We start from the raw sequence: 15,974 nt of genomic DNA on the forward strand, positions 1-15,974 counted from the left end.
TTTAGGTCCAGTGAACCTCGCGTTGACCAAAGAGTCTTCCATATCGCTTCCGCCATTATTATACCTGTGCTTATTTTTGTTGCGCCTGGGTTTTTAATTGTTGTCGCATGTTTTCGAGGTGCATTTCTTGCTGTTGTGAGTACTATGGACGATCCAACTGTCCTCTCCCAGGCAAAAGCGAGTCATCGGCGAGGTGAGGGCCACCATAGTCCTCCGCTTATCCTGGCCGAGCCGGCAGGCCAATCATTTGTCTCGGATGTTGTTTTTGAATGCGGCGATGGCCTCGGCCTTGGATCAGTATATGATCTGGTTCTTCTTGGTGAGGAACCTATTCCAGAATTTCCGGGCTGACTCGCCTGGCTGTTGGGTGAGATGGCTGAGGTCATCAACGTCCGGAGGTCAGACGTACGTGCTCTGGAAGTGTGCTCAAAAGACGTCCTCCCAGCTTCCAATAGAATGGGGAGGCAGACTGTTAAGCCAATGCCTAGCCAGCCCCTTTAGTTTGAGCGATAAATATTTGATGGCGTGTAGATTGTCTCCATTGGCCATGTGTAGCGACCCGACCCGAATGGGTCAAGTGTCTGTGCTTAAGTGTCATCCCTGGATCGGTATGCTGACACACACAGTACTCGAGGATTTATAACAGAGGTAAATCACATGTATAAAATAACGTAAATACTATTACCTCAATCCACATAGTGGAAGTAACAACAAGGTTGTGGATACCCATCAACACCAACAGCAAAGTTGAGTGTAGAAACCGTAACCCTAATGTATCACTTACTCGTCGTAAGAACCCTGCAACATGAGACGGTGCAGCCATGTAGGTCAGTACATTGAATGTACTGGCAAATTCACACCATAGAGCATTGATGAATAATAACTATCACTACATGCATATTTGGCTGGTGGAAAGCTCTACGGTTACAGTTTTGCATAAAGACGATTTTTCCCTACTTCAAAGGAATAAATTTTATTTAACTATCATGGTGGTTGTTAAATATTGAGAATGGTTGACAGCATTCTCAATCCCAATTAAGCATCATCATTAAACCCAACAAAATTAATTAAAGTAACATGATGAGATTCACATGATAATCCAAGTACTAGATACTCAAAACGTCCATAACTGGGGACACGGCTAACCATAATTAGTTTGTACACTCTGCAGAGGTTTGCGCACTTTTCCCCACAAGACTCGATCTCCTCCGTTGGTTTTCTCGCACTTCATGGTGTTTGAGAAAAGGATGACCGAGACATAGTCTTTCAGAAGTGCTAGCACCTTACGATGGGTAGACCGTTACACCTACTTTCCCCTACACCTCCTAGTCTACCACTGTAAGAGTTCGCACGACTTAATCAACTACGCTAGAGCCCATAATAGCATGTGGCTGCACACGGAAGTTTCTAGCATGAAAAATCTTATGATCCCTTTGAGCCTGGGTGGCGGTCCATAGGAAAATCACACGGAACCCTGGGATTTCCAAAAATACAGGCAACACTGGGTACTCCAGGTGCCTCAATCCAGCCAGATGTGTATTAAAGTTGCCACCTTAAGTAAACCATTAATTAACAATCTCACATCTGTCATGGATACACTCACCCAATCCACGTCTACGAGCATAGCATAGCAATATAAGCATAACGTTGAAGTAACTCCCAAGGGTTTGGTAATAAACAGGGCAATAGGTTCTACCTCATCAACTACTTCCCAAAACCCACATGTTAAAATCACATCCTACTCATGCAATGTTTGGGGGTTGAAACTAACGCATAAAAACTGGGTAGTAAAGAGGTATGATCAAAGTGTGAACTTGCCTATACTGTTGATGAAGATGATTCGCACTCAACTCCTGATAGTTCTATTCATCTCACTCCGTTCAATCTATCGTAAGCAAGCAATAGTAACCACACATAAGCAATCACTCAAAAGATCAAAGAGAACGAAGAAAACAAATCGGAAAACATCAAAACCAAGCAAATAACTCTTGCAGCATAAAACAATTTCTAACAGTACCAAAACTATGTGAATTGGGCCTTATCAGAAAGTTTAGTTCAAGAGCTTCGATTTGCTAAAAGAATCAACTCAAACGGAGTTATAAAACTCAAGTTACGATCAAATGAAGTTCAAATACAAATCTGCTTGAAATTAAAATTTTAAACTTTCAAAAACATGTTTAAGTTGTTTTACTAGATAGAGGGGATCATAACGAAGAAGTGGGCGTTGGTTTTGTTGGATTTAGATAAACGGTGTAAAAGTTGTGACCGTTTGAAGACCAGGGGCTAAACTGTAAAATAAAACGACTAGAACTAGGTCCATGGCAGAAATTAAAAGAAAAGGAGAAATTCTATCGAGCGAACGCTCGCTACAGCGACTAATCTAGCAAATATGTTCACAAATAAAACCTAAACTAACGAGCTTCGTTAATTAGCCGAAACGAAAAAAACAAGAACAAATCGAGATCGTCGGATCTCGATCCGACGGCGGGGGTCGAGGCTAGGGTTTACCCGAACTCCGGCGAGGTCCGGCATACAGAGGAGGTGGCTCCGGGGTCGGCGGCAATGGGCGGAGATAGCGGCGAGCGCGGCGTGGGGCGGCGGAGTCGGAGGTGGCAGCGCCGAGATGCGACCGCCGGCGACGGCGAAGTCGGAGGTGGCGGCGGCGAGATGCGACCGCCGGCGACGGCGGGATCTGCGGCGGCGGCGCGACTACAAGGAGCGGCGGCGGCGGCGAAAATGGGACCCAGGGGTACCGGGGTGGCATTTTAAAGGGGCAAGGGAGGGCGATGACATGGGGGAGGGGGCAGCCGGTGGCGGGGCGGCGCCAGACTCCGGGAGGAGTCCCGGTCGGGGACGATGGGTGAGGCAGCGCGGAGCTGGGCTGGCTGGCTGGCTTCAGCCTAGTTGGCCCACGGGGAAAGGAAGTCTTTTTTTAACATTTTCCAGGCAAACAAAATAATAAAAACCAAATAAATAAATATATTATATAGGCATATAATATATCAAAATTTTCAGAAAAAGATTTTCTACGACATGAACATTATTCTAGCTTAAAATAAAATCCACAACAATTCAAATAAAGCAAAGAGTGCTACTGCTCTAATAAAATCCAATAAAAATCATTTGAAAAATACCAAAATTAATTCAACTTTATTCTCTCCAATTTTCTGATGTAGGGAATCATTTTACCCTAATTTCCATATATTATATTTTTGGAGAAAAATAATTTGAATAAAACACAAATAACTCCCAATTGAAAATAATAATTTCAAAAGGACTTTAAATTGGATTTCTTTTAAACTCCCAACTCATATTTCATATGTTTGAAGAATTCATTTTATCTTCCCTCATGAAAATCATTGAGTTGCTTGAAGTTTCTGAATTTGAAATATTTTCAAGTGAAATTCAAATATTTTCAAAACCCCTTTTTATTTATTTAAATGGAAGAAGTCATGTCATCTTCTCTCTAGGGTTTTGTATTTGAAAAAAATTTGAATTCATGAAGATCATAAATGCAAAACTGAAAGTTTGGGAAAGTCCTTTTATTCCCTCTCATTTAACTTTCAAAAAGTTTCAGTTCCACTCTATTTCACACAATCAATCAAACAACAATCAAAACTATCTATTTGTTTATAACATTCCAAAATTTAGAATTTTGGGATGTTACAAACCTACCACCCTTAAAATGAATCTCGTCCTCAAGATTTGGAGAGGTTAGCAAGAAATAGGTTAGGGTCGGGGTCTTCTCAAAATCCATCGATCATCACAGGGGGTCTGGGGTGCTACCACCCTTAGAAGCATTGTTACGGTTCCATCAAAACTCACACACTCCATCCTTATTGTTGACAGTGTCGATCTTCTCAGATTCTCGGGAAAATTCCTTCTCTGGGCTCTTCCGGTGGTGGCATAACCTTTTCCTCAATTCCTGTGTCCTTTTCATTTTGGTACGGTTATTCCGAGACTAGGTCTTCTTAGCTGACGGGTCTGGCGCCAATACTAATCAACTATCGATATCTCATGGTGGTCAACAATTTATGGTTTCTCCTGCAGAAAACGGTCTGGGTTGAACCTTAGCGTATATCCTACGTTTGGCAACAGCTGCCTTGTACAAGGGAAAAAATACTTATACCATTCTAAGGTTCAAACAAGGTTTTGATCGTCGTCGCTCTACTATAGGTAAGTCACTCAGATTTACCATCCCACATAGCAAAGTGAATAATAAGAGTAAGTCGGTATGGTGATCAATCCATCCCGCACCCAAATCATTACCTTGTATATAGTTTAGCAAATCTCGCATTCTAACTCTCGGTCATCCTCACAAGCATTGCAGAATTTCTCTTGTCAACGAACCAAGTTCGGATAATCCATTGATTCTGTAAGCCAAACGAACATCTATCGGTCCTTCACAACTCTCAGGTTTTGCGTTGCTCCTATGAAATCATCTATTGACAAAGTCGTATCTTCTTCCAGGGTTTTTCCTTCAGCAAGAGCGTGCTTGCTTCTTGGTAGATCCTGGGGCTTGTGGGTTATGGGCCCACCTCATCACTTGTAAACCTTAAGCTCATCATCGGGGCAACTGATCATTATTCCAACATCCAGCTTCCTAGAATTCTTAAATCCATCCAATTGTACTGTCTCCCTTCCTTCTATTGGTACCAACTAAGGCATGATTACTTCGAATCCTCATCGAGTTACAATTGCTCCATATTACCAACCTTATATCTCCTTTATATCCAATGGTACTTCTTCCCTTCATACTCTTGGGGGTATCCAATATATCGAGATAAAACTCATACTTATTTCTGTCCAAAGTCCACTTCGTGGAATATCATAATCCTCTCCAGAGGTCAAGGGTCCTCACAGGGTACTACCACCCTTAAAATGATCCAATCTTCCATAGACCATATTTCTCATATCCTCGAAAATGGTCAAAATCTTTCTTCATAGAGTAACAACTCATAAAATCCAAATCAGTACCAACGATGCAAACTTTATTGATTCTCCAACGATTACAATCTCTTGCTTTTCCATTACATGCCTCAACTCAACATCTCAATGTAAAAGAATTGTTCCCACTATTACTACTACATTTCTTTTGTTGCTAACTCAACCATTTAGCACAAGCCTCCTTCTCATTGGGACAATCTTTGGCAAAGTTCCGTACTTCATTACAGCAGAAACATATTACTTCTGACAAGTATCTTGGTTTCCTTATGACTACATAGCCTCATTGGTCCTCGTCTTCCTTTTTGGGCAACTGCTGAAGTAGTGCCCTGACTCCTTGCACCTGAAACAGGTGATATGGCTCAAGTCCTTCCTGGAATCCAGTCTACTCCTCTTCCTGGACTTTTCCGTTCCAATCAGGGCTTCTATTTCCTGTGGGTCATACTCTACTTCCTCTGTCGGGAATTCTACTAGATCCCCATTCAGACAATTTTGGGAGAGGTGTCCTTCTTCTCCACCTGAATAGCAAGACTTGGTGCAGGCTTAAATTTTGTTTCCTTTGTGTGTGTCCTCGACATCTTCCTCCATCACCGGTTCTTCTAAAATTTCCATGAGGGCTCCTTTCATTGCTTCTTTCTTCTGCTAGATGGTTCTTTGTACCATGGGGTAAATGTGACACCGAGCAGGGTAGTGGGTAGTTCCTTCACACAAGAAACAAGTAATCCACCTAGTTGGGCATTCTTCAGCTGGGTGACTTCCTTCACAATTTGAACATTCATCCTTGTGTTCTTTATGGTTGTATCCTATTTCTCCACAAAGCTTGCATGCACAGAGTTTCTTCATATCATTTCCATAGGGCTTCATCTTCTGGGACACAAGCCGAGACTTTAGCAAGGTCAACTTAATTCCTTCCAAGTGGTTACTCCTTGCCGTCCATTTATGTTTTGGTACATCCTCCACCAAGTAGCAGCACCTCTTTCAAAGCATTGAAGAGCATGCTGGGCCATATCCTTTCCGGCTATAGGGTTATTCTCCATATGATCTTCCATGTTCTGAATCCATCGATCCGTGTCCAATTGAGTCATCGATCCAGATAATATGAGCTCATCTCCATTCATCCTCTATTGGGTCCAGGGGTTTTGGGGTGGGATAAGAGAGATAGGGGATAGGGGGATACACACAGTACAAACAATAGTTTTGAAAAGGGCATTTTATTTTGTGGTCGTCAAAAAAACATCAAACAAATGACAGCTCACAAACGTAACATCTAACGTAAGTATAAAATAGGGGTTTGGTCTTCTAAAGGTCAACAAATCTTCAAAGTCGCCAAAATCTTCAAGTCTTGTTCATGTCTCGATGGCTTCTTCCTATCGTGCTTGTCCTTCTCAAGTTCCTCTACTAGATCTCTGTTGACGCGAAGTCTCTAGTGACATCCGTTAATATTCTGGAGTTGCGTTCCAAACTTCTGGGTTTCAACACCCTTGGCATGAGCCATGGTCCTAATGTCCTTTAGTTCCTAACAAATCTCTGGTATCTCGAGGTTTTGCTCCTCCAGCTTAGCTACTTTAAGCTTCTGGGTCCTGAGTTCTTCTAGAAATGCTCCCTTGTCAAATATGGCTTCCTGCAGGTCCATCTTAAAATCCTTGATGTAGTATTCCAGATCCTGGTGATACACTAGTTAAGGTTAAAACTTCGTCTTCTGCTGATTTGTGCTCCATTGGCCTTCTACTATTCAATCCTTCCGAAGAAAATGCATGCTTAACTCAGCAGGGTGGCAATAGCATAAGCGGGCGATAACACCATGGTTAGCCATGTCTATGCCCATGTTACTACCATGAGCTTTCATTCCATAATTGATATCTCCTGCCTTATGGTTTTCTTGACAAAACTTTGAGTTCTAATGCTCCATATTCTGGTCTTTCTCCGATACACCTTGATCTCGGGTATTGACAGCTTCCATAGTCTTCCAAGTTCCATAAGGGGTGCCTTCCTAGGTCATACAAATCTGGAAAAATTCTACAGGGCCTTCAAATTCTCCTAGTCTTCGGAGTCTTCAACCATTGTAGTTCCAGTAACAAATGCTCGATAAAATACTCTTCATTCCGAAGTGGTCGTGGTTGTCCGATATCTTGTACTCCTTGAAGTGGTTTCATCAGTCGAATCTTCGGGGTCAAATAGGGAAAGGGGTATAGTCTCACTAAAAGGGAATATTTGAATAAGCTCAGAAGAGAAGAGAGGTAAGAGATCTTTTTGAAAATAAAGTAGTAGAGAAAATCTTTCCTATGGGCTTGCCAATTTCTAGGGTCACGTCCTACAGTCAACATGTGCTCTGATACCATCTTGTAGTGACCCGACCCGAATGGGTCAAGTCTCTGTGCTTAAATGTCATCCCTGGATCGGTATGCTGACACACACAGTACTCGAGGATTTATAACAGAGGTAAATCACATGTATAAAATAACGTAAATACTATTACCTCAATCCACATAGCCGAAGTAACAACAAGGTTGTGGATACCCATCAACACCAATGGCAAAGTTGAGTGTAGAAATCGTAACCCTAACGTATCACTTACTCATCGTAAGAACCCTGCAACATGAGACCTTGCAGCCATGTAGGTCGGTACATTGAATGTACTGGCAAATTCACACCATAGAGCAATGATGAATAATAACTATCACTACATGCATATTTGGCTGGTGGAAAGCTCTACGGTTACAGTTTTGCATAAAGCCAATTTTTCCCTACTTCAAAGGAATAAATTTTATTTAACTATCATGGTGGTTGTTAAACATTGAGAATGGTTGACAGCATTCTCAATCCCAATTAAGCATCATCATTAAACCCAACAAAATTAATTAAAGTAACATGATGAGATTCACATGATAATCCAAGTACTAGATACTCAAAACGTCCATAACCGGGGACACGGCTAACCATGATTAGTTTGTACACTCTGCAGAGGTTTGCGCACTTTTCCCCACAAGACTCGATCTCCTCCATTGGTTTTCTCGCACTTCATGGTGTTTGAGAAATGGATGACCGATACATAGTCTTTCAGAAGCGCTAGCACCTTACGATGGGTAGACCGTTACACCTACTTTCCCCTACATCTGCTAGTCTACCACTGTAAGAGTTCACATGACTTAATCAACTATGCTAGAGCCCATAATAGCATGTGGCTGCACACGGAAGTTTCTAGCATGAAAATCTTATGATCCCTTTGAGCCTGGGTGGCGGTCCATAGGAAAATCGCATAGGACCCCGGGATTTCCAAAAATACAGGCAACACTGGGTACTCCAGGTGCCTCAATCCACCCAGATGTGTATTAAAGTTGCCACCTTAGGTATACCATTATTTAACAATATCACATCTGTCATGGATACACTCACCCAATCCATGTCTACGAGCATAGCATAGCAATATAAGCATAACGTTGAAGTAACTCCCAAGGGTTTGGTAATAAACAGGGCAATAGGTTCTACCTCATCAACTACTTCCCAAACCCCGCATGTTAAAATCACATCCTACTCATGCAATGTTTGGGGGTTGAAACTAACGCATAAAAACTGGGTAGTAAAGAGGTATGATCAAAGTGTGAACTTGCCTGTACTATTGATGAAGATGATTCACACTCAACTCCTGATAGTTCTATTCGTCTCACTCCGTTCAATCTATCTTTAGCAAGCAATAGTAACCACACATAAGCAATCACTCAAAAGATCAGAGAGAACGAAGAAAACAAATCGGAAAACATCAAAACCAAGCAAATAACTCTTGCAGCATAAAACAATTTCTAACAGTACCAAAACTATGTGAATTTGGCCTTATCAGAAAGTTTAGTTCAAGAGCTTCGATTTGCTAAAAGAATCAACTCAAACGGAGTTATAAAACTCAAGTTACGATCAAATGAAGTTCAAATACAAATCTGCTTGAAATTCAAATTTTAAACTTTCAAAAACATGTTTAAGTTGTTTTACCGGATAGAGGGGATCATAACGAATAAGTGGGCGTTGGTTTCGTTGGATTTGGATAAACGGTGTAAAAGTTGTGACCGTTTGAAGATCAGGGGCTAAACTGTAAAATAAAACGACTACAACTAGGTCCCTGGCAGAAATTAAAAGAAAAAGAGAAATTCTATCAAGAGAACGCTCGCTACAGCGACTAATCTAGCGAATCCGTTCACAAATAAAACCTAAACTAACGAGCGTTCGTTAATTAGCCGAAACGGAAAAAACAAGAACAAATCGAGATCGTCGGATCTCGATCCGATGGCGGGGGTTGGGGCTAGGGTTTACCCGAACTCCGGCAAGGTCCGGTAGACGGCGGCGGTGGCTCCGGGGTCGGCGGCGATGGGCGGAGATGGCGGCGAGCGCGGAATGGGGCGGCGGAGTCGGAGGTGGTGGCGGTGAGATGCGAGCACCAGCGACGGCGAAGCCGGAGATGGCGGCGGCGAGATGCGACCGCCGGCGACGGCGAGATCTGCGGCGGCGGCGCGACTACAAGGAGCGGCGGCGACGGCGAAAACGGGATCCAGGGGTCCCGGGGTGGCCTTTTAAAGGGGCAGGGGAGGGCGATGGCGTGGGGGAGGGGGCAGCCGGTGGCGGGGCGGCGCCGGACTCCGGGAGGAGTCCCGGTCGGGGACGACGGGCGAGGCGGTACGGAGCTGGGCCGGCTCGCTGGCTTCAGCCCAGTTGGCCGGCGGGGAAAGGAAGTCTTTTTTTTAACATTTTCCAGGCAAACAAAATAATAAAAACCAAATAAATAAATATATTTTATAGGCATATAATATATCAAAATTTTCAGAAAAAGATTTTCTACGACATGAACATTATTCTAGCTTAAAATAAAATCCACAACAATTCAAATAAAGCAAAGAGTGCTACTGCTCTAATAAAATCCAATGAAAATCATTTTAAAAATACCAAAATTAATTCAAATTTATTTCTCTCCAATTTCTGATGTAGGGAATCATTTTACCCTAATTTCCATATATTATATTTTTGGAGAAAAATAATTTGAATAAAACACAAATAACTCCCAATTGAAAATAATAATTTCAAAAGGACTTTAAATTGGATTTCTTTTAAACTCCAAAGTCATTTTCATATGTTTGAAGAAGTCATTTTATCTTCCCTCATGAAAATCATTGAGTTGCTTGAAGTTTCTGAATTTGAAATATTTCCAAGTCAAATTCAAATATTTTCAAAAACCCTTTTTATTTATTTAAATGGAAGAAGTCATGTCATCTTCTCTCTAGGGTTTTGTATTTGAAAAGAATTTGAATTCATGAAGATCATAAATGCAAAACTGAAAGTTTGGGAAAGTCCTTTTATTCCCTCTCATTTAACTTTCAAAAAGTCTCAGTTCCACTCTATTTCACACAATCAATCAAACAACAATCAAAACTATCTATTTGTTTATAACATTCCAGAATTTAGAATTTTGGGATGTTACACCATGTGTATATGGAGGAGGAAGTCCTTCATCCATACTACTGGATCGGCGGTGTCATCATATGATTCTATATTGATGGGCTTAAATCCTTTAGGGAATTGATGTTCCATCACCCTATCTATGAAGCAGATCAGGTGAGCTAGACCTCGAAACCCAGGAACATCTAGTCAGAGGTCAGGGGATAGCCGTGAGAAGTCCTGGTCTCGAGCACGACTATTCCTGTCCATCCAGGCATTGTAGCCGTCGGGCCCGGTGGGCGCACATCCTCTTGATCCATAGATGAATAGAGGAGGTGCCCGGTTTGCCTCAATGCAATGTCTAACATTGTGAGGATCAAGGTAATCCACGAGGTCCTTGCCATAATAGTGTGGAGGTGGTCGGTTGTCGAGGTTTTCCCGCATGGGCCTGTCCCGACCTGTAGGGGGCGGCTGTGGTCATTAGCGAGCTCCTCATCTAACTCCGGCAGGAAACGCATGCATGGGTATGATTTTGGTGCGCTACGGCGCCGGTCTTCCATGTCTTGATCGGCGGAGAGCACTTCGACCCAGTTTTCATTCAGTGCATCGGTGTTGGCTTGCAGCAGCTGCTGCTTGCGCTTCATGCTCTATGCCATGGCGATGAGGCGCCACTGGAAGTGCTCTTGTTTGAAAGGGTCCTCGGGGACGATGTAGTCCTTGGTGCCAGTGCTCATCTCTTCCTCGGATTCCGGCGTATAGTTGCCATCGGACCTTCAAAGAGATCGTCGGGATCTGATTCCTCGAGATATCTGTCGGGTGTGCCGTTTCGCACTAGGGAAACTTGAGGGTCCTCCTCAGGGTTATCGGCATCACCGGCTGTCGCGTCGCCATTGTTAATGGTTGCGTTATTACCACTAAGTTCCCCATTGTTGCATCAACTACATCTACGCTGACGTCTTGGAGGGGAATTGGGGGTGTACACCATGTAGACATCGTAACTTCATGTAGCAGTCTACTTGCTGGTGTTTACCAGAGGTGATGTGTCTTCTGTGCGGCCATCGACATCTTCATCCATGTTAGTGGCCTCGCCCTAGTCTAGCACGTCGGTTAAGTCATCGACCGTGGCAACTAGGTGGGTGTTGGGCGGGAAGTAAATTTCCCAATTGTCGGCCTTAACTCCAACCCGATCATAAACCGGAGTCTTGCTATCCGAGACGGATATACTTGATACGTCTCCAACGTATCTATAATTTATGAAGCATTCATGCTATTATATTATCTGTTTTGGATGTTTACGAGCTTTATTATACACTTTTATATTATTTTTGGGACTAACCTATTAACCGGAGGCCCAGCCCATATTGTTGTTTTCTTGCCTATTTTAGTGTTTCGAAGAAAAGGAATATCAAATAGAGTCCAAACAGAATGAAACCTTCGGGAGCGTGATTTCTGGAACGAACGTGACCAAGGAGACGTGGAGCTGAAGTCAGGGAAGCTTCAAGGAGGCCACGAGGTAGGGGGGCATGCCCACCCCCCCTGGGCACGCCCTCCACCCTCGTGGGCCCCTCGTGGCTCCCCTGACCGACTTCTTTCGCCTATATATCTCCATATACCCTAAAAGCATTGAGGAATACAATAGATCGGGAGTTCCGCCGCCGCAAGCCTCTGTATCCACCAAAAACCAATCGGGACCCTGTTCCGGCACCCTGCCGGAGGGGGGATCCCTCACCGGTAGCCATCTTCATCATCTCGGCGCTCTTCATGATGAGGAGGGAGTAGTTCACCCTCGGGGCTGAGGGTATGTACCAGTACCTATGTGTTTGATCTCTCTCTCTCTCGTGTTCTTGAGGTGATACGATCTTGATGTATCGTGAGCTTTGCTATTATAGTTGGATCTTATGATGTTTCTCCCCCTCTACTCTCTTGTAATGGATTGAGTTTTCCCTTTGAAGTTATCTTATCGGATTGAGTCTTTAAGGATTTGAGAACACTTGATGTATGTCTTGTCGTGCTTATCTGTGGTGACAATGGGATATTCATGTGATCTACTTGATGTATGTTTTGGTGATCAACTTGCGGGTTCAATGAACTTATGCATAGGGGTTGGCACACGTTTTCGTCTTGACTCTTCGGTAGAAACTTTGGGGCACTCTTTGAAGTACTTTGTGTTGGTTGAATAGATGAATCTGAGATTGTGTGATGCATATCGTATGATCATGCCCACGGATACTTGAGGTGACAATGGAGTATCTAGGTGACATTCGGGTTTTGGTTGATTTACATCTTAAGGTGTTATTCTAGTACGAACTCTATGATAGATCGAACGTAAAGAATAGTTTCATGTTATTTTACTATGGACTCTTGAATAGATAGATGGGAAAGGATAACTTTGAGGTGGTTTCTTACCCTGCCATAATCTCTTCGTTTGTTCTCCGCTATTAGTGACTTTGGGGTGACTCTTTGTTGCATGTTGAGGGATAGTTATATGATCCAGTTATGTTATTATTGTTGAGAGAACTTGCACTAGTGAAAGTATGAACCTTAGGCCTTGTTTCCTACCATTGCAATACCGTTTACGCTCACTTTTATCGCTTGCTACCTTGCTGTTTCGATAATTTCAGATTACAAATACTTATATCTACCACCCATATTGCACTTGTGTCACCATCTCTTCGCCGAACTAGTACACCTATACAATTTACCATTGTATTGGGTGTGTTGGAGACACAAGAGACTCTTTTTTATTTGGTTGCAGGGTTGTTTGAGAGAGATCATCTTCATCCTACGCCTCCCACGAAGTGATAAACCTTAGGTCATCCACTTGAGGGAAATTTGCTACTGTCCTACAAACCTCTGCACTTGGAGGCCCAACAACGTCTACAAGAAGAAGGTTGCGTAGTAGACATCAAGCTCTTTTCTAGCGTCGTTGCCGGGGAGGCGAGTGCTTGATGGTATATCTTTAGATCTTGCAACCGAATCTTTTTGTTTCTTGTTTTATCACTAGTTGATTCTATAAAACAAAACTACAAAAAAACAGAATTGAGTTTGTCTCATACGCTTCATCTTTTAAATATCTTTCGTGAGAATGATGGTAAGGAAAATTGTGCTCAAGTGCTAGAAGAAGACATCTATAAAATGTTTGGCACTAAATCTTTGAATGAAGAGCATGATTGCAATGTTATTAGTATGAATTGTTTGAATACCCATGATGCTAATGATATGCAAAGCCACAAGCTTGCGGATGCTATGTTTGATGAAGATGATATGTTTAGTCCCCCAAGTTTTGATGAGAATATTTATTATGATGAAACCATGCCTCCTATTTATGATGATTATATTTATGAAAGTGGATTTGGAAAGGTCATGACTTTATTTAGTGATGAATCCACTATTTCGGAAGAGGTTCCAATTGATTATGAGAACAAAGTTGCTATCTATGATGATTATTGTGATGACTTGTATGCTATTAAGAATAATGATAACCATGAAATTTGTCATCGTGATTTTAATTTTCAATTGGATTATCCCTCGCATGATAGTTATTTTGTTGAGTTTGCTCCCACTATTATTCATGAGAATAAATTTGCTTATGTGGAGAGTAATAAAAATTCTATGCTTGTAGATCATGAAAAGAATGCTTTATGTGCTGATTATATTGTTGAATTCATTCATGATGCTACTGAAAATTATTATGAGGGAGGAATATATGCTTGCAGGAATTGCAATAATATCAAGCTTCCTCTCTATGTGCTTAAAATTTTGAAGTTATGCTTGTTTTGCCTTCCTATGATAGTTGATTATTGTTCCCATACGTTGTTTGCTCACAAAATACCTATGCATAGGAAGTGGGTTAGACTTAAATATGCTAGTCATAATCTTCATGATGCTCTCTTTATGTTTCAATTCTTATCTTTTATGTGAGCATCATTGAAATCATCATGCCTAACTAGGGGCGTTAAACGACAGCGCTTGTTGGGAGGCAACCCAATTTTATTTTTGTTCTTTACTTTTTGATCCTGTTTAGTAATAAATAATTCATCTAGCCTCTGGTTAGATGTGTTTTTATGTTTCAATTAGTGTTTGTGCCCAGTAGAGCCTTTGGGGAGACTTGGGTGAAGTCTATATGATCTTGCTGTAAAAAATAGAAACTTTGCGCTCACGAGATTAGCTGCCATTTTTTACTGGAGAGTGCTTTTAGGTTGATTCTTTTTGTATATGATTAATAGACAAATTCCTCAGGTCCACCAATTTATTTCAGAATTTTGTGAGTTACAGAAGTATTCGAATGATACAGATTACTACAGACTGTTCTGTTTTTGACAGATTCTGTTTTCATTGCGTTGTTTGCTTATTTTGATGAATCTATGAGTAGTATCGGAGGGTATGAACCATAGAGAAGTTGTAGTACAGTATATATTACACCAATATGAATTTATAATGAGTTCACAACAGTACCTAAGTGGTGGTTTTATTTTCTTATACTAACGGAGCTTACGAGTTTTGTGTTGAGTTTTGTGTTGTGAAGTTTTCAAGTTTTGGGTAAAGATTCGATGGACTATGGAATAAGGAGTGGAAAGAACCTAAGCTTGGGGATGCCCAAGGAACCCCAAGGTAATATTCAAGGAAAACCAAGAGAAGCTTGGGGATGCCCCAGATGGCATCCCCTCTTTCGTCTTCGCTCATCGGTAACTTTACTTGGAGCTATATTTTTATTCACCACATGATATTTGTTTTTCTTGGAGCGTCAGTTTATTTTGTTAGTATTTGCTTTCTGTTATTTAGAATAATGTTTTGCATCTATATTTTCAATAAAAATGTCAAGGATAGCCTTTACCATGCTTATTTTGCAAGTACACATATTGCTGTTTCAAAACAGAAAGTTTACCGTTGTTGCAAACATTCTCTAGAAAAGTAAGAGAATGATATAATATTGAAATTTTTTGCATATTGAGCTGTGATAAATATTCTTAAGATTAGTATTTTTCTTATAATTTTTGGAGTTAGGGAAGTATGATGAATCTTGCATTCTTTACAGACTATACTGTTTTGGCAGATTGGTGTTATGTTTGCATTATTTGCATATGCTTGCTTGTTTAATGATTCTATTTGAGGATAGGAGTATTAAATATTTAGAGACATTTTTTATGCAATGTTGAATAATAATTTTAATAATTTGTTACAGTAGAGAATTATAAGGTTATTGCCTTGTTTTACACTAACTTATCTCATGAGTTCTTGTTGAGTTTGGTGTGGATGAAGCTTGTGAGATTTAGGAAACCGTGATATGAGAGGAATTAAGGAGACACAAAATCTCAAGCTTGGGGATGACCAAGGCACCCCAATATAACATTCTAAGAAGTCTCAAGCATCTAAGCTTGGGGATGCCCTGGTAGGCATCCCACCTTTCTTCTTCAACAATTATTGGTTAGTATCGGTTGAGCCTAAGTTTTTGCTTCTTCACATGATGTGTGCTATCCTTGCAATGCCATTTTATTTTGTTTTGCTTGCTGTTTGAATAAAGTACTTAAGATCTAGAATACTTAAATGAGAGAGAGTCTTCACATAGCTACATAATTATAACTACTCATTGATCTTCACTTATACCTTTTTGGAGT

This window comes from Triticum dicoccoides, chromosome 7B, assembly GCF_002162155.2.
Source record: "Triticum dicoccoides isolate Atlit2015 ecotype Zavitan chromosome 7B, WEW_v2.0, whole genome shotgun sequence".
Classification (NCBI taxonomy): domain Eukaryota; kingdom Viridiplantae; phylum Streptophyta; class Magnoliopsida; order Poales; family Poaceae; genus Triticum; species Triticum dicoccoides.